The 25,424-nt window shown below is 35.4% G+C and overlaps 1 protein-coding gene and 1 long non-coding RNA gene across 3 annotated transcripts in view; both read left to right on the top strand.

Moving 5' to 3' along the window:
* LOC132038478 (TMV resistance protein N-like) overlaps positions 1–25,424 on the top strand; it is a 91,961-nt gene that overhangs the window by 36,710 nt on the left and 29,827 nt on the right. The gene's annotated exons all lie outside the window — the stretch shown is intronic.
* On the top strand, positions 2,461–5,253 carry LOC132038473 (uncharacterized). The gene is made up of 2 exons (XR_009410161.1): positions 2,461–3,217; positions 3,249–5,253. It is a non-coding gene; the product is annotated as an uncharacterized LOC132038473 (long non-coding RNA).

The raw sequence follows: 25,424 nt of genomic DNA on the forward strand, positions 1-25,424 counted from the left end.
AGAGCAATTCTTACCATTTTTTAGGGCATCTTAAGGTTACATGTTAACTGGCATAAGAGTATTCTTTACCCAGTTAACCAAGTTGGTGATATGCAAGAGTTAGCTAAGAACTTAGGCTGTCAAGTAGCTTCCCTCCCACAAAATACCTTGGCACGCCTTTGGGTGCCAAGAACAAGGAATTGGAAATTTGGAGTGAAGTACTGGAGAGATGTATTGATACTTATAAAATCAGTAATGGATGGGCTCCCCACATATATGATGAGTTTATTTTCTATACCAAAGAGCATTGAAAAGAGGTTTAATCAATTGGGAAGGATTTTCTTCTGGCATGACAACAAGGAGAAAAAAGTTTATGATCTGGTGAAGTGAGATGTGGTGACCCTTAACAAACATCAAGGAGGTTTGGGCATAAAGAATCTTAGTTTTTATAACACTTGTCTCTTGCAGAAGTGGTTATGGAGATTTTGCAATGAAGATATGGCTTCGTGAAAAAGGTTCATTGCACAAAAATATGGGCTCCTGAATCATTGGACCACTGAGGAAGTTGATGTAACTTTTGAATGTAGTGTGTGGAAAACAATCAGAAGACTGTGGCCTCTACTCAATGACAACATGCACATCAAAGTGAGAAATGGTTTGAAAACAAATTTCTGGAATGAACAATGGTTAGGAGATAACAAGTTGAGAGTTCTTTTCCCAGATTTATACATCATAAGCCTTCAAAAAAATGCCAATGTTTCTCAGATGTGGAGCAATTAAGGATGGAACCTGATTTTCAGAAGTGCCTTAAATGACTGGGAGGTAGATAGAGTTGCAAGTATGCTCCAGATATTAAACTCCTTCCGAGGAATCTCAAATAGATCTGACATGCAAGTTTGGAAGCTGCATAGCAAGGGAGAATTCACTGTGAAATCCTGCTACTGGAATATGAACAATAATCCGTCACTGACAGTAGTTTGTCCTTGGAAGGTAATTTAGAAGGTCAAAGTCCCGCATAAAGTATTGTGTTTTACAGGGCTAGTGGTCAGAAGAGCTTTTTTTAACTCATGAAGCTTTACAAAGAAGAGGTACAGAGATTTGCTCAAGGTGTTTTATGTGTGATCAAAAAGCAAAGGTCAATGGTCATTTGTTTCTGCATTGCAAAACAACTATAAATCTGTGGAACATGTTCTTGTGTATCCTTGAGGTGAGTTGGGTTATACGCAAGACCACTTTTGGATTATTGAACCGCGGGAAAGGAATTGAAAGAAGAGGGTCTAAGGAAGACTGATGGAAGAGTATCCTAGCATGCATTTGGTGGACTTTATGGAAAGAAAGGAATGCAAGATATTTTGATATGACTAGCAACAGCATTCAGAAGATCAAGATGAAGTGTCTCAGTCTACTTTACTTTTGGTGTAAACAGGATATGGTGGGGAAGTAGAAACTTTAGTTTATTTCAGAGGGCAACTGTAAAGTTTCATTTTTTGAAGATAACATCTGCCCACTGTGGGTTGTAAAATCCCACCTTATCACTCTTGAATGATGTGTTTTTGTGTGAATATAAAGTTACCTTTACCTCAAAAAAAAAAAAAAAAAGGAGAGAAGGTATTCTGTTTCAAATCTCTAGTCTGTAAAGCATCCTGGAGCAGAGAACATTGACTGATGAGCTTCTTCAAAAGCTCACTTGGCTATGGAATTTGAGGATCTAAGAATGAGGAAATAGCATGGAGACGGAGATCTAGAGTACAATGGTTGAAAAATGGAGATAAAACACTAAATAGGTCCATAGAGATGCAACAACTCACAAGAGATTCAACTCTGTTGACACTCTAGAAGTTGATGGCTCTATTTCTGACCCTGAGCCCATAAAGCTGGCCATCCAGAATTTCTGTTAGACTTTATAAAGGGAAACAAAGACTCGGAGACCCGATTTTAATCTCCAAAGGGACCACAAGCATAAACAATGAGGAGCAATAATGGTTACAAAGACATTTTGAAGAGGAAGAGGTCCTTGAATGTATCAAAGTTTGTGCAAGTGACAAGGCACCAGGCCCCGATGGTTTTCCAATGTGTTTCTGTCAGTCTTTCTAGAATGTGATAAAGGACATAATGAGGACTGTGCAACACTTTCATGATTTTAATGTGTTTGAAAAGAGTTTGAATGCTATATATGTAGCATTCATCCCTAAAAAGTTGGTGCCTCAGAATTAAGACTTCAGGCCCATAAGCCTCATCAATGGAGTTTATAAAAATCATTGTCGAAGTTTTAGCCGAGAGAATGGAAAAGGTAGTGAGCATGTTGGTAAACAAACATCAGATAACATGCATAAAGGTGAGACAGATCATGTATGCTGCTCTCATAGCGAGCGAATTTGTGGATTCCAGATTTAGGGGTGAAGATCCTGGTATCATGTGCAAGCTAGACATTGAGAGAAGGCTTATGATCATGAATTGGGACTTTCTCTTAAACGTATGAATTGGGACTTTCTCTTAAACGTACTCAGGAAGATGGGATTTGGAGATAGGTGACTGAAATGGATTAGTTTTCGTATAAAAATGTCAGGTTCTCTATTTTGGTGAATGGAGAACTTGTGGGGGTTTTTTCTTCTGAAAAGGTGTCCATTTTCACCTTTTCTATTCGTAATAGCCATGGAAGGACTTAATAGCATGATGAGGATTGCTATTCATAATGGGTGGTTTAAAGGCTTCAAACTCAACAACAAGGCAGGTAGGAATTTAGAAATATGTCAATTGCTTTATGCAGATGATACTGTGATCTTCTGTGAGGCTAAAGCAGAACAAATTAGCTACATCAGGGTGATAGTATTTACTTTTGAGGCTAGTTTGAGTGTCAACTGGAGGAAAAGCAGCTTATTTCCTATTAAGGAAGTGGTACAGATGACGGGGCTGGCCAATATCTTGGGGTGTAAGAATAGAAAAACTTCCTATTGTTTATTTGGGCATGCCCTTAGGCAATAAACACAAGGACCTGGAGATATGGTATGGGATAATTTAAAAGACAGAAAAACAAATGATAAGAAAAGCATGTAGGATACTAGAAATCGTGGTGGCAAAATGAATCATGGACTATGGTTTGGGGATGCTTTTGTTATTTTACTGTCGTACCTGCAGGTCTTTTGCAAAAACCTTCTCATTCACATCTCTTGTTACAAGGAGTAAGATAGGTTCCTGAAAATTTTACCACGGAGTAAAGTATGATCTGGTGAAGTGCCATGTCGTCCTCCCACTATTTAATTTCCGACGAGTTCCGCCTTCAAGTGCTTATGTGGCAAGTTCCCACCATTTATTATTCTCTTCTCTTTCTTTCGCTTTATCATTTTCCGATACCCACCCACCCACAAATTCTTTCTCCTTTGCCACTGCCACCTCTCCCTTCTCCACAAAATCCTCTTCCTCTTCCTCCTTCCATTAATCTCCCCCCAGCAGCAGGAGCTACCCCTCATCCTTGTCCTTCTTCACTTTCCGTCTTGCCCATCCTGTTTATCTCCTTTACCAGCTACCACTACCCCTGCCAGCCTTCTTCTCCTCTCCCTTCTTGCTCTTTCTCATACACGTCACCACCTCTTCCTCCTCCTTCCCTCCCATCTCCTTTTATGCCAGTTCACTAATGCCACTCCCCTTCTCCTTTCCTCTTTCTATAACTTTTTCTCTTCAACTGGGGCAATTTTGTTACGTTTTAAAATAGATAGATGGTGAACTTGCCACAAATAATTGAAAGGGAACTACAAATCAATTATTTGGAGGGTATTAAGAATATTTTTGCACTGGATCCTTTTAACAAAAGATTTTAAATTAATATCTCAAGCTGTGCTTGTAAATGCTATGAAAATTGGAAATTTCTTGTTTGTTCTTGCTTAGTTGGAACCTTAAGGGGTGTCGTAGAAGGTGCCTTTCAAATGACAAGGTAGGTACCTGAAGATGGTATCAGTTGAACTTACAGCTAATACACCCAGCCCCTTGCAAAAATGAAACTCTCAACTTCTTGCTGATGAGCCCAACTATAGCTATACTGGCTTGGTGGCTTTGTATTTTACCAACTTCAAAGTGGGGTAATTATTTGTTCTTATGATCTAGTGGGAAATTCTCTCGACATGTGCCAAAACTATAAATACTGATGGTACTAGCCAAACAATTCTATGGATGCTATATACTAATTTACAATAGGTAATGGGCGAACTGTCGATCCTAAATTATTTTTGGGTGTCGGGGTTGTAGTGTTTTCATCATATTTTACTATGGTATCAAGTTCTGGGCTAGTTAGTCCAAGAAATTTCTGGCAGATGAGCAGTGACCCTTTAAGTAAGTTATTATTCTGTGTTTGCTGCAAAACGTCATTTATTTAGTGATTAAGTCCTTATTATATAATCTTTTGACCATTGTACAATGTGTTTTGATATACAAATATCAACCATCACATAAAAATAATATGGGTTGAGAAATTACAGTCCTCTTCCCTCTCATAGAAAAGGTTATGGAAAAGTAGCCCAGTGCGAACTCTGCTTTTTCGCACCAGTCTCAGCTATGTTTAGTCCATCTAATTCCGCCACTTCAGATACGAACCAAAGGTAGGATAAATGAGTTCAGGGACTGTAACCCCATTTGTCCTTTGTTGTACCTATGAACAAAATAATCCCTTCTGACTGAAACTTCTACTATAAATTTTGTGACATCCCCTAAAGTTGCATTTTTTTTTCTCCCTTTCCTTTTATGCAGAAACGGCTCTTTTTTGGACGAAACGAAGAAACTTTACATGCTTCAACAGAATGAATCACGTGCAGCGATTTCTGTTACTAAAATGTATTCCGGGAAGAGAAAAAGAAGATGAAAAGTTGGTGGAAGTGTCGGACAAGGTAATTTTGGAGGTGGATATGGTGGTGGGAATAGTGGAAATTACAACGCTAGTGTTTCCAGTGGTAATGATCTGTTCAACAACTCTGAATTTGGTGGGAGCTCTGGGACCTCGCACAATGGTGAGCAGCTTAGTGCAGACCGAGGGACTGAATCTGAAGGATGATTTCACACCAAGGTGCAGAAGGAAGTTACAGAGATGAAAATGATGAGCCAAATGACTATGCTAACTCCAGGGACTAATATTATGTCCTTCCATGCCATTCAAGAACTTTACTTTGGCACAAGTACATGTGTTTGAGGCATAGAAAGTATATTCTATTTCCAGCAGGGTTGCTACTGATTGTGTGCTTCACCTAGTTTTATGTATGTGTAGGATTAAATGGTTAACTCTTTTTACATGTTCCTATTCTGGGCAAGTGTGGGAGAAGCTGTTGCAATGGCTTGGTATACAAAGAGGACCTGGTGAATGGAAACAAGAACTATTATGGGCAAGTAGCAATGCAAGGGGTAAAGGTGTAAAGTCTGAGGTGTATAGAATGGTGGTTGTGCTTATCATATATGGCATGAAAGAATTTTTCAACAATCATATATGAACAGATCATCAACCAGGTCGTAAAGCAAATAAAGGTGTAAAGTCTGAGGTGTATAGAATGGTGGTTGTGCTTATCATATATGGCATGAAAGAATGACGAGTTTTCAACAATCATAGAAGATCACCTGAACAGATCATCAACCAGGTCATACAAGAGGTGCACAGTCAAGCAAGAAACCGAGACTTACTACCGATATCCAATCCCTTAAACTTTTATCCTGTTTAATATATGCAATCAGTAGCTAGTTTTTGCTAATTTTGAAGTGCAAGTTTGGGGCTTAATGTCCAAACGACATGTTTTCCTTGAGCTGTGCAAATAAATTGATAGTTATCAAAAAAAAAAGAAGGTCAAACTCTTTTAATATGTTTGTTTCTCTGTTGTGAAAGGTGTTCAATTTCATGGAGCTCTCCAAGTATCGATTTTATGCATTGTGCAGTGTTGAATCTTTTGCCACTTTATCATTTCTTTAGATGTTTAGTGGTGTTTGCAAAGTGGATAATCACAAATTCACATGATCATGTTATACGGATTGCATTAGATAAGCTAAAGGCGTTTTTTGATGCCCTTCTTGTCCTTATAGATTAAACGAAGATTGAGGCTTTTTGGTGTGTATTTAATTTGCAATTAGAACAAGAAAAATATATATGTTGAATTGATTAGATCCCATAACTAATAAGTGGAAGTTTTTCATTACTTTATAGCCAGTAGAGTTAAACACAATCTTGGATCACCGAGTGGTTTTTTTCCAACTTTTTCGTTGATAAACACCCATAACTTGTTGATTACCTGAGAGTTTCAGATAGCTGCGTATTGATACTCAAAAAAAAAAAAAAAAAAAAAAAAGTGAAATCGCCATTTCTTTGTCTTAGCAACACAAATTCCTTCAAAATTTCAGAGTGAAACTACAAGCACCGACAAATAAATTCCTGGTTTCCACTTCCTGGAGGTAAGGATAATGGAATTACAAGCTTGAGTGTCTCGACGAACACCTAGTCCTCTTAGATTGGACATCAATTGCGTTCGAGCATTACCATCTTGGCATAATAGTACAGAACCTTCTCTCCTTTTCCTCTTTCCCCTTTTGGTTCCCCACCCCCTTTTTTTAGGGGGGCAGAGGGGAAGGGAAGGGAAGGGGTACATTTTAAATATATCACAGTAGAACAAAAATTCACCAGCCAATTCCAGGTCAGTTAAAAACTAGTATTATTCAACTTCCGGTGCACATTCAACTATTACCAAAATTTGTAGAGATGTGCAGTGGTCGTTATCAAACGGCCTAGAATGGTGTTGGAGCTGCTAAAGACACTTGAGCTGCTTTTCAAAGGTGTCAGTTGCTTCCTCATTATCATCATCCTCGTATTCCATTAGCTGGACTAAAATATCTGAAATGTACAAACATACTGATATTCATCAACGGTGAAAATAGGAGTAGACAAGTTCAGTTGGATAACGACGACAACAACTACTATGCCTCAATATCAAGCAAAATGGGGTCGGCTATATGCATCCTCACTGAACATCTTGCCCATTTAAGCTCATCTCAGACCTAATAAGTAGTTCCTATCCATGTGAAGAACAACAAAATTTCACCAGGTAATGGAACTATTGACGATCTCTGCGATGTTAATTGGAAAATTTTCACATTTCCACTTAGTAACAAGAAATGCAAGAAAAGGAAGGGGGTAGTGAAGGTAGGTAGGTCACTAGTAGACAAGCCAAGCAAGAGTTTATTGAAATCTTGAGATCAAAAGGCTTGAGTGGTGGCGGATACCCGGAACAATTTTACATGGTGCTTAATTAACCACATTGTTGTCATGCACCTTCTGTGATGATGATTAAAACTTTGGTGGTGGTGATGGTTGAGGCATCTATCACGCCTTGAACCTGGGCCTGGACGTAACACAGTACCCGATGCCTGACTGCATGTGACCGAGCGAACCAACTGGCTGGTTGAATCAACATGTAATATCATAACTCACTGAATGCGGAAAATAAACTAACACATGCTGATATACTAAAAGTTTGAATGATATAAATCAAAGTGCAGAAACATTTTTACAAGTCTGAAACATATCTATAGCTAACATTGCTTAACATGAAAAGTCGGTGACTCTGTCTAACTGTTACTCTAGTTTATAAAGTCTCTAATGAAGTACTGGAAACATTGACTGTCTGTAAATATTGAAAGAATGTAAAGTAATGATAACGCCTCGAGAGAACTGGGGCTCACCCAATAGCTGGTACGAGAATCCTAGCGCTCTGAATCGTCAACCTGTAAATCTGTTACCTGCATCGTGAGATGCAAGCCCCGGGCAAAAAAGGACATCGGCACATTTGAGTTGCACCGGTATGTAAATCAATTGAAAGAAAGAACTATAAGTGAGGTGCTCAGAAAAAAGGAAGCCCAATAAATAAACAGGTAATAAATGCTGAAACTGAAACTGAAACTGAAACTGATATCTGATAATTGAACTAAACATGAGAAGTAAGGGTATGAATACTTCCTGTTCTGAATGGAGAATCACATGTGTAACTGGCAATATCATCTGTGGCCTCAGGCCCAATACATGTGCACAAATATATGGCCTCAGACCCAAGCAATACGTATGCATAAACTGTGGCCTTAGGCCTAGAACAGATACAGGTGTTCAACATTCACAATTCATGATAATACACTGAGAGACATATTGATAAGCATAACATTGGAATACCGGAATTACTGAACTGATTATGGAACGTAAAGCATCAACTGGTTATACACTGACTGAGACTCATGTGATGTCAATACACGAGTCTATACTGATTACATACTGAGTTCATGATATTCGAAACGATAACCATGAACGAATTATGAAACTATATCCATAGAAGATAGAAGTTCTACAACTATTCATGAAACTAGGGCATAACTGTACTCTGAGGCAAATTTATGATAGTCGTAAGAGAACCTGGTGTAGGGAGAATCATTAACATTCCCAAACTTAGAGATTTAGCCTTACACACCTATAATCGCTCTAGTCTAACGAACTAAACTGCTTTTCTGACGAAGAATACCAAAACCCTAGCTTTGAATTGCTTGAGAAGGATTTACCTTGGAAATCCTATGTTTTGGTTGAAGAATCATGTTACTAATCATGAATTCATGTTAGAATTACTGTGGAATCGTTAGAGCAATCTTATCTTGACGTGGGAGGATGAGGAGAGGGGAAAATGGCTGCTTAGGGCTTTAGAACGAAGTTGGAATATAAAAAATGACATAAAATCGTCTAAGGGTCGCATTTATAGGCCTGGGGTGAAGTACCCCGGCGAGCTCACCACCCGCTATGGCACTCGCTGAGCCAGTGCTATGGCACTCGCCCTGCTCATTTCACACTTAGTCAAAATCTTAGGTTTTTCGATGGTATTGACAGCGTCTCGGTAAAATGGCCATAATTCCTAGCACAGAGCTCCGTTTGGGCTGGGCGACCTACCATTGGAAAGGTATTTCAAAGGGCTACAACTTTAAATTTTATGTTTTTCAAATTTCCAATGAATTTTCATGAAATCAAGCTGGAAGATGGACCTACCTTAAACTTAGCCGATTCTAGCGAATCTTAAGCACCTCATTATTCGTCTTGATTTCATAACAACTATTTTCACCCAAACTCATCCCGATAGTACTTCACATGTCTGAACTGCCACATTAATATTTATTTAACGCATCCACACCTATTTTGAATTTACGGAGTGTTACATTGACGTGTGGCCAACGCGCAAGGCCTGCTGCTCTGAGCGTTTTTGTGACGCCCATAACTTTTTGCTCCGATCTCCGTTTGGCCTAATCTGTATATGGATGGAAAGGTATTTCCACGTACTACAACTTTCATTAAGGAACCTTTCCAAATTCTCACTAATCAAGGGTTGCCCGAAGTAGGCCCCTCGGCCACTTTCGCAAAACGTTCAAACCTTCAAATTTTTCGCTAAAACTCTAACGATACGAGTCTAACCTTTGTTGTAAGATACGGGGTGTAATAGCATCATCCCAGGAGGTGGCGGCGGCAGAATTGAACTGGATAATGGCTGAACCAAATTTTTCGGAGCTTGAATACCAATTTTGTCTCTATCGCCTGAGTCTGAAGTTCGTTCCTAAAGCATTAGAAGCTCTGGACCCTGCAATGAATTGGAGGGAGGGAAAGTCTATCCAGAAAACTTAGAAATTCCAGGGAAAAAAGAGGTAAAAGTTTGACTTTTTCAAGAACACACTTGAGCATTAGTAGCAGGCAAGGGAAGTTTAAAATAATTGCATGATCCTGAGAATTATTTATTGAGAAAATTATATGGGCACACTACTTAAAGAACAATATTACTACTGTTACCTAAAATATTAAATATTTACTAATATTACCAATAAGTTACCAATTGTACCAAAAATTCAATTTTCTCCCATCTCTCCCCTTTTTAGCCTAATTATGTGGTAAATGTATTTACATATATATTTTATTTTATTTACCTTGTGTAAATGCCTGTTAATTACGTTATACACACGAAGGCTTTTAATTCTTTTTGTTTTTTACAAAGGTTATTTTTTTTTCATTTAGTTATATCATTCTTATTGTATGTTAATTCAATTATAATGTATTTGTATTGTATATCTAGCTTTGATTTTGTATTTTTACTGTATATAACAAGAGTGTGTTTCTATTATCATTGTATTTTGATTTATTTTTTTTCATTTCAAGAAGGTTTTTAATTTTTTAATTTCAATTACATCATTCTTATTGTATGTTAATTCCATCAAAATGTATTTTTGTTGTATATACTGATAACATGGTAAGTGTTTTTCACATTACAATATATTTACCTTTGATTTTGTATTTTTACTATATTTTTTTTGTATGTGCAGATAATAGGTTCATTTCTTTGGCATTAGAACACAATATATATTTTTATTTTGTATTTTTACTGCATTTTATGTTGTAGCTACAGATACAAGTTTTTATATCTCGTTTTTGGAGTATCTGAAATTGTATGATTTATATTTTCTTCTACTGATATTTTTTTCTACCAATTGTATGTTCATTGTTTTTATAGCAGAGTATTTATAGATGCGTTTTCTATTTTTACTATATTTTGTGTATATTAAATACAAGTTATTACAAAGTTTGATGGAAATACGTTCTTGCACAGTGAAGTTTTTTATGAGAAGGAAGATATTATTTGCAAAAGAAGGAAATTTTTAACAACACATCCCTTAAAATATTGCATTATTAGAGGGATTGCAGTTAAGGTAAATTTGTATCTTACTTGTATTTACCTTATTTTGGTAGTTTTGGCATTAAACAACCGTTATTTTTTGTAAATTTGATTTTAATGATACTATAGGTAAATAACACTATAATATTACATGTACACGAAATGAGAAAATTACATGTAAACAAGAGGAGTTGCTCGAGAGATGGTAAACAATAAAGTAAAGGGGAGCTCCCGGGGAGAGATATATATATATATATATATATATATATATATATATATATATATATACACACACACACACACACACACTATATTTAGCATGAACTCCCTAACCGAAAGTTAAAACCCTTGCTATTGTTTTTTCTTTTCTTTTTTTAGAAAAAAAAAAACTACATATACATGCTACAGAAACAGACGTCTGTTTGAAGAGTCCCTTGCCTTCTAAACGGTCCTCTTGCTGTAGACGCCTGTTGAAGATGGCCTCTAACAATCATCCCCGATATCCGAATCTGTATGGCACACTTTCCTCTCACTCTTTTGATCTTCTGTTAGCACAACAAGTTTGGCCTCTTATGTCTCCTTCATCAACTGTCATCTTCTTCTCATAGTTTTTCACAGTTGTAATTAGTGGCCAAATATTTGGCATTTCTGCTACCCCTACATCTACTTTCCGATTGGCCATATCTATCTCTATCGAAGTGGAGTTATAAGTTCACTATTATAAAATTGACTTTGAACTTTTATGCCCTTACTTTGTTATGCTTCTCTGTTGCCTTTGTTTTTCTCATGTTATATTACTGTCGTAATTTCCGAATGTAATTTCTATAGAATGGCCGGTAATTATAATGTGTACATCGTCAATACCATAGTTGTGTTCTCGCAATTTCTGATACATTATTTTCAAGTCAACATCTAAAATTCTGCCTAGATTCTTAAGACCTCCCGTCAAATTTCCATAAAGAGTTGGTGTATTTGAAGAGCCCATAATACTACTTGACGAAGTACTAACGACCATTAAAGCCTCCAACAAAGGACTGAATAAAATCTGATTTTTGTTTGCCTATAAACAATTAGCTTAAGTGTCCCCTTATTCTATCACCAAAGTCCAAACACATAGCAGATTAGGCCAGAATTATGAGGAAGAGCCATGGTTGTGCTCGTGCAATTTCTCTACATTAAATGGTCCAATAAAAGACTAAATAAAATCTGTTTTTTTTTTTTTCTTTTTTTTTTTCCTATTCACAAGCTTAAATGTCCCCTCAATCTATTGTCTAACACATCCTGCAATAAGCAGAGGCACGCAGTTGTAGCCGTAGTTACTCGATAAAAAAATGATCTGCGTAGTATTTTTCGTCCTAACTTTATGATCCTATTCATATTTTTAACTTCTTCTACATATTCCTTTCATAAATAAAGAGATTCTTTTGTTCTAAAATCTTTAATCTTTATTATTACTCTTCTGCAATGACGTTCATAGAATATTTATTTATTTTGTTTCCGTGAACTCTAGTCATGTCATTGATCATGTAATACTTGTTCCTTTTCGAAGCATCCACCAAAAACTCTTGATGCAACAAAAAGTTTAAATAGTTTTCTATGATTCATTCATTTGCATAATATCACATAAAGTCTGCCCTATAGTACAACATCAATCCAATAATTTAATACCTTGCAACTTGGCCTTCTTCAAGTAACTTTGTCCAGGGGTGAATTTAGGTAGAAAATTTGGGGCATGTGAACTCATGGTCTCTTTGTGAAATTAGGTATTTTATGTATATATTTTCTAAAATTGGTATAATATTATCTGCTGAAACCCATGCTACAAGAACGTTAAATGTTGCACTTGGTTGAAGGTTAAATTATTTATGAGGACTAGGGAACAATTCCAATTTAATTACATTTTTTCTTTTTAGTGGTCAACCCATGTTCTAAAAATCCTAGATTCGCCTCTGACTTTGTCCACTAATTTTCTGTTATTTCGATTGATAACGTAGTAAATTAAATTTTTACTTATAGAGCACGGAATACAACCTTTAGTTAGAATCTCCTACATAAGAGTTTTGCCAATGAATAAACATATCATTTGGAGGAAGAGAATAAAATTTCTAGATATGCCGAGCACATTTAATTAATAAGCTTTCATTTCTTATAATCCCCTGATGTTGTTCCTTTTTTTTTTTTTTTCCCTCTGATTTAAATAGTTAGCATGGTAACTCCAAATAAAGAAAACACAATTTTTAGTGTATTCATGGAAATGAAAAAGCAGGACTTGGGCTTCAAATTTCTTAGCGATGATTGTGATGGGACGTTACATGATTCTTGCATTACAGATTATATTGCTCATTATTGGAAAAAAATATTTCATAATGAAGCAAGCATAGTTTGACGAGAAAAAAAACTGAAAAAGATATCTCCATCTTATTGAACAATATGTGAAATATGATTTTTTTGGGTAAAATTCTTATATTTTTGAACAAGTTGTTGATCATTATTATTATTTGCTACCAAGGACTAAAAAAATTAAAGGCTTGAGAAGGCGTCATATTTTTCCTAAACAAAAAACAGAGAAATAATTAATAAAGGGGGAGAAGGAAAACATTAAGGAATAGACGGTTAAAATTGAGGACTAAGAATCTCGATACATGAAAGAGCCGTTTTTGAAATTTTTATTCAGTAATAGACAAAGCTAAGTAAAATGAATAGAGCATTGTCAAGAAAATAAAAGTCCTCTTCACACGTACAAAAAGGAGTTACACAACTATGTGAATCAAATTAGTGTCCACATCCATATGTCATTGAGCTTGGTGTCTTAATGAAATTTTTACCCTGAATCTGACTTCCTATAGGCTATGCGACTTTTCAGTTGTGGTATCTCTTTTGTAGCTATCTTCACATTATTAGGGTTGTGATATCTCTTATCTCTTTTGTTATGAAGACAATGGTGTGCAAGCCCTTGTTAACTCTCTGGTTACTAACTAAGGTGTCCTCATGTTTTATGACATGGTTGCCGCTTCTATAGTTCTATTAAGGAAAATTTGCTTGTTATAGCTACTTTTAGTACCTATTTAATGTTAATAACTATCCTTTAATTCAATTAATAATAATAGCTAAATACTTTTCTAATTTACCTATTATAGATACCACAATAACTTGCATTTACCAGTGCACAAATACACCGTAAAACACGCCCCCTACTATCCCAAATCCCCATTTTGAAACTCACGTAATATACATTACAATTCTCTCTCCTTTTTCATAAATTTTTGCCCTTTTTTCCTCATCAGAATCTTTCCATTACTTTCAAGCACGATTCAACCATGAATTATTGTGCCGAGATTTGTGGGTGGTGGTGTATTTGTGTAAGTTTTCTTTATATTTTGTGTATTTTGTTCACAGTAATTCAATATTTTTGACTATTTTCAAGCTTTCCAACTTTCAATTCTCAAGTTTGTCCAATTTGAGTAGTCAAAAACATCAATTAATGGTGGATGCAAGCATATCTAGTAGGGTTACGAGAACATGATGTTGATGCAACCCGCTGAGAAATTGTTCAAAATTTAGATTCCCCTTCTTTTGATTTGGGTATTTCTACTTCCACAAAGAGGAACAACATGATGTTGATGCAACAATTAACAGTGAGAAATTTTTTTGATTTTATATATATATATATATATATATATATATATATATATATATATATATATATATATATATATATTATATTATATATAAAAAGGAGATCCAAGAAAATTCATGATCCTAGCAAATTTAAAAATCCTTCAATTGTAAATTTGGAGAACAAAATTGATTAATACTTCCACAATTTATTTATGTCAGTTTTTGAGAAAAATCTCCTACCTCATTTTTCACGTTCTTTGATTTTCGATATCCGCATTCGGTAGCAAGGGAAAAATTTTTGTTGAGACAAATCTTTGGAGAACAACAATTAACGAAAATTAGGAAAAAGTTATAATGCAAATTTCGGTATTTTTTGATTATATATATATATATATATATATATATATATATATATATATATACATACATATACATATATATATACATACATATACATATATTGAATAAAATTGTATTTTAGATGTTGCTCGGTTATATTTATGATTTATGTATTTGACCTTATCTATAAGTATATATGAATTTATTTATTGATTTGAACAGTTGATTAATAGATGGGTAGTATTCACATGTATTTGTTGTTCATGTTCAATATTAAAATTTGAATGAGTTATGTATTTGACAAACATTTTAATAATCGTATTTTGTTATCAAATTATGAACTCTGTATCATGTATTTGTGATTTCACACATTTGTGTATTTTTTGAATTAATCATAGATTTATGTATTTTTTTCAAAATAGGTATGTGTATGTGTGAGCTAAATGTGTATTTGTACACCTTTGTCAGCTAAACATTTTAATAACCGTATTTGTTATCAAATTATGAACTATGATCATGTATTTGTAATTTCACACATTTGTGTATTTTTTTGAATTAATCATAGATTTATGTATTTTGTCAAAATAGGCATGTGTATGTGTCAGCTAGATGTGTATTTGAACAAATTAGAAAGTTAGATTCAAATGTGTTGTATACCTGAGTTGATGTTTTTTTATTTTGTTGTGTTTGCTGCATTTTAGTACACATATGTATTTGATATATATTTTGATTCTCATGTGTTGCCATTATATTCAAATTTTCAGGCCTCCAAATTCCTGGTTAAACGTCCCCCCACTCAATCGATATGTTATGATTCATAAATGAACCATACCATTAAAGATGAGTTGCAGGATAAACTTACCGATAGACAATTCCAACTTTTTTCCAAAACTATTTTTGGGAAATATATGCAGATGCAAGTTGACACCGAGGTTTAGGGTCAGTTGTTTAGGTGTTTTATGGTTAGGGAGTTGAAGCGTAATAATAGCAATGCGATTGTTGTTGATATCAATGGGACGGAATTGACATTCAGTCTTTTTGATTTTGCATTAATTACCGGTTTGAAGTGTTATGGTGAGGAAATTGTTGCTGACGAGGGTCACAATAGACTTTTGGAAGAATATATCGGTGGTTCTGTTAACAGTGTTTTAAAGATGACTTTAAATAAGTTGTTTGAAGATAAGGATTGGGGTGTTGGTGATAACGCAGATGAAGATGCTGTAAAGATTGCGATCCTTTATTTCATTCATAATTACATCCTTTCCAAAGGAAAAAAGGAACGTCACAATCCCAAGACATCATTTTGACTTGGTAGAGAGTGGACGGTACAAAGACTATACATGGGGTAAGGAGGCATTTGATGATTTGATTAAGAGTATTCACCATAAGATGGACAAACCGAAACAAAGTTTCTTGTCTACGGGTTTTCCTTTCGCTATGCAAGTGTGGATATATGAGTGTTGCTCTACTGTTGACTCTAATTTAGTGGTAAAAATTGGAAGCTGAATCCCAAGAATGTTCAACTGTAAAACAGTGAACCAAAAGCCATCATTTAACTACTTGATGATGGGCATATTTAAGGACGGTGTATCTAAGGTAAAATACTTACATTAAATACATGCCTATCAACTAGTATTACAATTGCATTTTGTTATATTTTTTTGCTGTGTATTTGAAAAATACAAAAATACTATAAACAGACAGTTCACAATATTGTTATTTGCAGGACATCCTTAATTTTAAAGATATTGTTCCGACTATCTTAAAGGTTGAGAAGCTTGGTCTGCGTCCAAATATGATCAACAGACCTGCAACACTACCTCAAATACACCAAGTGGAAGATGAATATGCAGATTTTAGCACAACACCACCCCATGTTGTTTTCGCCAAACAAACTCAAAAGAAGGATGCACTAAAATCTCCACTGCACAAGAAGCCTAGGAAGATGACAACGACACAATTGCTTGTGGAGAAGTCACCAACCCCAATACAAAAAATGGGGACCCATCCTATAGTTGGACAATCCACTAAAAAATCTGCTTCGGTGGCAGATAAGCCTGTTCAATCAAAGGAAAAAGAAAAAGTTGCTCCAAGCACCCACCGTGTTCCTGTTGACGATGCATCTACTAGCAAATCAGATGACGTCAAAAGTTTGAGGGAGGAACTTAATCAATTTAAGAACGAAGTAAGTTTTATTACTTTACTTTTGATATTTATTTAACTACCATATTTAAGGATTTTTTATGAATTTGTTGTTTTACTATTTAGGTGATTGCTGAATTCAAGGGTGTTTTTGTTGAATTCAAGGATCTTCGCAAAGTGATTGATGAAAACTTCGAAAAGGTTTTGGAACATATCAGAGTGGATCAAAATTCAGAAAAGGTAAAAAAATTAATAAATACATATTCAAATGATTGCCTTCAGTATAAGTATGAAGCATATGTATCTAACAAATACATCATGTATTTTAGGGTGACGACAGCAAAACTCGTGTTCCTTTTCGTGATGACAACATACATCAAGCAGTTGATGATTATATGGATCATGGTGATGGTATTCAGATGGAGACTGCTACGGGTGATGTACATTCAACAGAGGTCCATATTTTTTGATGTATTTACCAATTTTTACTCATTTTATATTTTATTATTTTTAAATATATTTTAGGTATTATGCAAAATTGGTGTCTGCTGGACTTTTGATATTGATATTAAATAAGAGTCATGTATTTGTATACTGTATTTGGCAAAGATGATGGTGGCATTAAATTCTTTAAATGTATTTGTTGTATGTTAGTAGATTTTTCTAAATTTAATGTTACTGCTTTTCTTATTTTTTTGGTGTATTTGATTCATGTATTTATATACCTTGGGGCTGTGTTTTAAATAATTTTAAGGAAAAGGGTCTTACACCGGATATTCAAGTCGGTATTGGCAATGACAGCGGGGATACAGTGAAAGCTTCAACTGAAGAGACTGTGGAAGGAGGTGATCTTTCAGGAGAACCCAAGACTTCGTACGAGTGTCCGGCTGATCAAACAGGGAAAGATACAATGGAAGAGAACAAACATTCTGATGATTCAAATAATTCTGAGGTACGAAATAACCTTAGTCTGATTCAGCTAGTCTTATTTTTTTATATGAATCATACAAGTGCCTGACTAACGTTTCTTCTGGTATTTTGAGTAGGCGATCACACAGGTGTTAGCACATCTAGCAAAGATCAGAAATGGCTAATGAACAAGTTCAAGAAAAAAAAAAATTGGGGAAAACACTAGCTCAACTGTATTAGAGGAACCCCAGGCAACATTTTGTAACACGCAGCCTTTATCTCAGTGGTTGTTGCCTAATGAGTATTACCCGAGCCAAACTCCGGGAAAAGAAATCATTTTGCATCCATCAGTGCCTTGAGCTACACGCCCCACTAAATACAAGACTTCACCGTACATGACAGATTTTGGTATGTATTTATTCAAGTTTTTAATTTACTTGATTGTATTTGAATATGCAACTGTTAATGTTTAAGTATCAAATACACAGGTAGTAGTTCGGGTACGGATCATGTTCATATGTTTGATAAAAAATATCCATTCGAGCAAGATCCCATTACCGGTCCGCTAGATTTACAGATTGTTGATGAATATCGTACTTGGCTTCGTAAGGGTCTGCTTGTGAGGCATGATAGCAAGTATGTTTTGATTCCAGTATTACATACTGTAATTCAACATGGTTGTGAATAACTTAATGTATTTGTTTATTTTGTTGCTACAGAAAGAATTACGAAGACCATTACAAAAAAAAAAAAAGATGGCAGTTTTTGATCATGGTGTCAAATACAATTTTGGCATCACAATTGTTGATGATAAGAACTGGTTTTACCTCTTATCGATGGATGGCTAGCTTTGGAATGATGAGGTGAATTTTATTAGGAATGACATACACAGTTTTACTAAAAATGTTTTTATGTTTTTATGTATATAACAACGATTCCGGGATATCATCGGAATCGGCCATACAACAACGATGCCGGAATAGATCATCGGACATCAGACATCGGCCAATCACTCAAGCAAAAGAGTCTATCAAATATCAGTCTCACACAATCAACGATTCCGGAATTGAACCTCGGACATCGGCCTTCTCACAGTCACTCAAGTAAAAGAGTTTATCAAATATCAATTTCATACAATCAACGATTTTGAAATTGATCTTCAGACATCGGCTTTTTCACAATCACTCAAGTAAAGAGTTTATCGAAATATCAATTTGCTCAATCAACGATATCGGATCATCACCGGGTATCGGCCGTGCATCATGAATGTGTGAGAATGCGTGCAATGGGTATATCAATTATCCACAGCCAAGTTCAATATCGCAAGTACCAACAAAGGGGTACGCCAATAATGTATCATATCACAATACCAACAGTGGTATGCCAACAGTATATCAATATCACAAGTACCAACAAAGGGGTACGCCAACAATATATCATATCACAATACCAACAGTGGTATGCCAATAGTATATCAATATCACAAGTACCAACAAAGGGGTACGCCAACAATATATCAATATCACAAGTACCAACAATGGGTACGCCAACAATGCAGCATAGTTCAAATACCAACAACGGTCTATCAATCCTATCTCAGTCAAGACAATAACACAGATTCCGATATCTACCAACTAATCATGACATCAAACCATCACAATGGAACAATCAACACACATAACGGGGTGGCCAGTCCCAACACACAACAGGGCCCAACCTAAGGCAATATCCAACTCGACTTCATACCCGAAGGTTCACATGCTGTCTCCGACATCATAATCTAAATATATGCTTCGCTATACGAAGTCTCACCAAAGGTAAGCCATAACCTACCTAGACTGCCGAACCGCAACATCAACAACTTACTCTTTTGCTTTGTCCTTCGGCTGAACCTCAGAACCAAGGTAGTCTAAGCATAATCGAATTCTATATTAGAAATCATGAAAAACGATTCTAATATTGTTATTATTTCAATTCGGTCCATTTTAACCCTAGAAATTGGGAAAACGGGCCCACAACGGCAAAATACCAAATTAAGTACTAGGCAATCATAATCCAACCATTAATTGTTGATTTAGCCCAAGGATTAGCTTAATTTCTGATTTCAAGCAAAACCCCCTAATTCGAGTATAAACCCTAAGTGTTCAATCCCGAAATTCAATGTTAAAAGTGAAAGGTATATGATTAATAAGCTCAGATTAGTCAATATCTAACATAAACATTACCAATTTTATCATTAATAATCTTAGGAACAATGTTCTTCCAAACCCTCTTTCAACTCTTATCACCATGGGTTCATTAAGGGAAAAGGGGAATCTAACATGATAATGGGTTTAAGGAAAAATGAAGAAATGGGCAAGATTTACCTCCAAGATTCTCCTCCAAATATCCTTAAGAGCAGTTTTTTCAAGCTCAAATATCGAAATGGAAAATAATTAGGGTCTAAGACTTATTTAAGACACGCTTAAATGAAAACACTGGCCCGTCACCACCACAACGGTCGAGGGGCCGCTACAGCGGTTCCGCTATGGCGGCTGGGAGGCCACCACAGCGGTATGCCCAATAATTCCCATGGCTGCCCCAGCGGCCAGCATACCGCGACGGCGGTGTCGCTGTTGTGGGTAGCATATACCAGAATCCCCCGAATTTTCTAAGTCTTCAATCGAAATCACGAGTTATTCCCGAGGCCATCTGCTCACATACCAAACACGCAGACCTACACAAAAATATGCTGCGAACGCGCTCGTGGTCTCAAAATTTCCAACGGAGGTCTCGTTGATCGAGTCAACCTCCGATGCCTTAATTCTAATTTCCCATCCCAAGTCTCGAAATGCATCCGAATGCATTAGGAACCAAACCAAATGCACATACGAGTTCTAAACGACCACTGGGATGTCTCGGAATAGATGAAATTCCGAAAAAGGTTCGTTTGCCCAAAAGTCAACTTTGGGTCAATCATTTTTCACTTTAAGCTTATATTTTCACAAAAGCTGTCCGAATTCGGTCTAGAGACCTCGGGAAGTGTGTCAACGGTCCCCTCGGGTCAAAAGTGAGCTAATCAATGCTCGAAAATGGGCGAAAACACCAAAGAGACTATAACGACCAAATGGGTCGTTACATATAAATAAATATCTGATTTTTTTAAGGACTGTGGTGTCTTCGTGGCAGCGTATGCTGAGTATTTGACATCGAGTGGAAGCATTCTAGATGTTATTGATGCACATATGCGGCGTATGAGATACGGTGCACTCTTATGGGACTACGCTGAACGCAAGGACAATGCCGAGAACGATAATGAGGTTCCACCAAGACCAATTAGGCTAGCAATAGATTACAACACAGTTGATGCAATTGATGTTTGGTCAATACTGTTCGTACATTCGATATTTTTTGTCCTTTTTTTCCTTAAAGCAAACAATTCGAATTTTTAGATGTATTTTGACTTATGTTGGATTATTATCATTTTATCAAATGAATCTCAAGGGTTATGTTACTTATGTTTGATGTACTTAGTTATTTTTAGTCCCACCGAAAGTTGGTTCAAATACAGAAAACTGTGACAACTTGAATCCACAAATACATGAACATTACCCTGGAATTTCAATCACCAGGTTCACAAAAATATGTATGTTTTATTATAGTTTATTCATTTCTTCTGAAGTTTAATAAACACATCTTGTGTATTTGACATGACCAGCACAACTATATGCTTTCAATAAAAAAAATTGAAAAAAAAACGAACTTCATCAATTGCGGAAATAATACGTATGTTCTTTTACCACCTATGCAGTGTTATGAAGTTGATAGAAACACCATTTTTATCGGAATATGTTTGCCTTAATTTGGTGTTGAAATACATGAACATTACCGTGTAATTTCAGTCACCAGGATCACAAAAATAGGTATGTTTTATACAATTTTCCGAAGGCTAACAAACACATATGGTGTATTTGACATGACCAGAACAACTACTAGCCTCCAATCCAAAAAAATTCCAAAAAAACAACAACTTCATCAGTTACGGAGATAATATGTATGTTCTTTTACTAACTATGCAGTATTTTGAAGTTGATAAAAACACCATACGTATCTGAATAAGATTGCCATTAAGATCAGAATGAATAGGACATACATTTCATAGCAAGAATTTCAGAAATACCACAACAATTGTTAATAGAACTTATTGACGCGTTTGTTCAAATACTTAAATAAAAACAATGTATTTCCCTAAGAAAGTTAAATGGATAGGAATATAACAAAAATCAATTCACTTCCTTCGAGGCTCAAAACTACATGAACGTCTGTTGTGTCCAAGTTGTCCACAAGTACTGCAAGCATGTCTTTTCTTCCCAAAGAAGCAATTCACTTAAAGGCTTATCACGCCTTTTCTTTGGCTTACCAGGCGGTCTCTTGTATCTTGGTGGCAAAACCACATCCTCCAAGATGGATTTGGGAATCTTCCATTCATGCTCGTCGGGTAGAGGATCCACGGCTACATCATATGTCTTCAACACGGTCTCCGGTTTGAATAAATCAGAGCAATAATCATCAGCAACCAGATTTTTCTTCTTAATGACAGCCCATGCATGCGGACAAGGGATTTCATCTAATTGAAACATATGACAACTGCAAGTTTTGTTATTCAAATTAAGAATGAAATGCCTTCTTCCATCATGTACTGTGTACACGAATTCGGTTGACGGTTCTACCTGCAAAATAAACATTACATGTATTTGTTATTGAACCAATCAGAATTTTAAAATAAATAAACATATGTTTAATCAAATACATATCAATTTTTCAAGGAGGCATATATTCACTTACATTTAACTAACTGTTCAGTGATATCAAATACACATTGACATTATGTAAAATAACACCACAGGTTAGTACATGTCCAAGTTTGTCAAATACATTATAACAAGAATTAACCTGAAACATACCATCATTCTTAGACATAGATACTCGTTGATTGACAACATCTCCTGAAACTTTTTACTGAGTGTAGTGAACGTGTATGTTCCATTTCTCTGATTATTGTAATTCCATCTCCCAAACATCATTCTAACTTCTTCGAGAAAGTCATATATAGGCAGTTCTCTAGCTGCTAGAAGATGTCGGTTAATGCACTCTGCTATATATGTTAGAAGTCATTGTCCATTCTCGCAATATATATCACCCTTCAATTCGTTAGAAAAGTCATAATATGGATTCCAAACATTCCATGACTTATCCCTCGGTTATTAGTGAACCATCTCTCCAGGGATTAGATGCATACAATCTAGCCCACTTGTCTCTACCAGCTGATTCTAAATACTCTGCCATGCGCATATCTACCTTTTGAACCTTCCCCATCAACTTATCAAATTCATCCTGCGTGTATGCCTTTGCCATGGAATAAAAAACAGGACTCAACACATCATGGATCTTCTTGTATTTTTTTACTTACATTATCCCATAGATGCCATATACATGCATAATGTGCAACTTCTGGATAAATTTTACAAACAACCTTGTTTATACTTTCATGCCTATCGTATACGATACACATGTTCTCTCTAATTCCATATGTTTCTCTAAAACGCTCGAAAAACCACGTCCAGGATCTGTCATTCTCAAAATCAATCACACCATACGCTAGGGGAAGTATGTTGCTTGCATATACAGTAACAAAAAACTCATAAATACATTATTTATTTGTTTAAAACAGAAAAAATTATTAGGTAACACATTAATATTTATATTTGACATACCTGCACCATCTAATGTGCTTGCTGAGACAAATGGTCCATTGTACGGTGTTTTTAAGTGGCTTCCGTCAACTACCACAATTGGGCGAGAACAATCAAAGCCTTCGATAAATGCATACTGTGCTATAAAAACATACACGAATTCGTTGTCATGGGTTTTACGCATTTTGATATGTGAACCCGGGTAAATCTTATCCAAGATGTATAGGTATCCAGGTAATCTTCCATAAGATTCAAATTTGTTCACCCATTAAATCGTTCATCGCCTTTTCTTTGGCCCGCCAAGCAACCATGTATGAAATATCCATGCCAAAATCATTTTTGATGTCATCCGCAATGTCTTTAGGCGTATATTTCCTCTTATGGTTTGCTATTTTCGATTTAACAATTCCACTTATCAACCGACTTTTAGCTTGGCATTGGGAATAAACCTTTTCTTTTAACGGGCATGTATGTTTGTCATGAAACTCTCTAACTCTAAAAATTCCTGACTTACCTAACTTGAAGCCCTGAATTTCCAATCACACTCTCCTGATACGCACACAAGTGTATAGCTACATAAAAAAACATCAGTAAAAAACACACTAGTGTAAAATACATTAGTACACATAAATACATCAATGTGTTTATTGATGTATTTATTAGGACAGATGAATATGTAAACAAGTCACTTAAATGCAAATTGTGCCAAATACATTGTTTAGAATTATAAATACATAAAAAATCAGTTTTGTATTTACATCATAGTAAATATCCACATGCTGAGAAATACTTCAACTTGTACAAGTTCAAAAACATACACTGCCACGGTTTCAATACATAAACAGATACAGTTACAAATACATACTCACAAGAATATTCCAATACCTTATTGCATTACACCTTTCTGTAAGGTAATTGAACCTGTTTGTAATTGCATAATTCGCCATCACAGCTTTTAATGTATCTTTGTCCTTGTATACTTGATCGACAACAACTACTTTTTGGTTCTTGTCATCAATAACCATACCCTTGTTGTTTTCGAATAACACATCAGCCTGTCCACAACTTGATGGGGCCAAATCACGAGAACCAACTGTTTCCATTACATTCGTTTGATTCGTGTATCCGATTTGCAAATAATCACCTTCAACACAACTCTCACCCGATATACATATCTCGATGCTTCTATCAGTTGTAGTGTTACATAATGGGTACATTGGTAATGCTTTGTTCACTTTGTTCAATTCCACATACACCCTAACACCCATAGCATTGTGAATTTCCATTGGAATATCATCACCTTCAACCATGTATTTTATCTATATGTTTTTCCTTTGGTTGTCCATTTTCAACTGGGTTGCAACTGTTTGTAACAATTCCTCATACGTCGAATACTCCTTGAAAGTCCTAGCATCGATTTTGTAATTGACGTATTTATTCTCATCGTTCCAAATACCAAAGTGTCTAATCAACGATGAAATATTGGCCATTTTTAAAAAAAAAAATACTTGACTCCACATAAAACCTGTAATATATATGCATCATTGATTAAGAAAAATCAGTTTGAACAAACATTCATGTTCAACTTTGAACAATTTATACAAATTAGATTTACACTTCACTAATCATTCAAATACAACATACACTTGTTGAATTAAACTTCAGAAATACATAATTTAGTTGATCAATCATTATACTATACCATTTAGATTCAGAAAAATAAAAAATATGAACTGGAAATTTTTTCTATTCCTACGCATTCATGTACATTAAAATACTTTCAACCGTAATTTTCAAAACCATAATTCACTCATAAATACACTTACAGTGATATTACATCATTATTTTCGAATATCAGTTACAAAGATACAAATCAAAAAAAATTCAAAAGAATAAAACAACTTTGACATTATGATCCAACAAAAAAATTGAAATCACATAAATACAATTTGACCAGACGAGTTCTATGAAATCAAAACTGTGTATTTGCACGAATTACCTAATG

Source organism: Lycium ferocissimum, chromosome 2, assembly GCF_029784015.1.
Source record: "Lycium ferocissimum isolate CSIRO_LF1 chromosome 2, AGI_CSIRO_Lferr_CH_V1, whole genome shotgun sequence".
NCBI lineage: Eukaryota > Viridiplantae > Streptophyta > Magnoliopsida > Solanales > Solanaceae > Lycium > Lycium ferocissimum.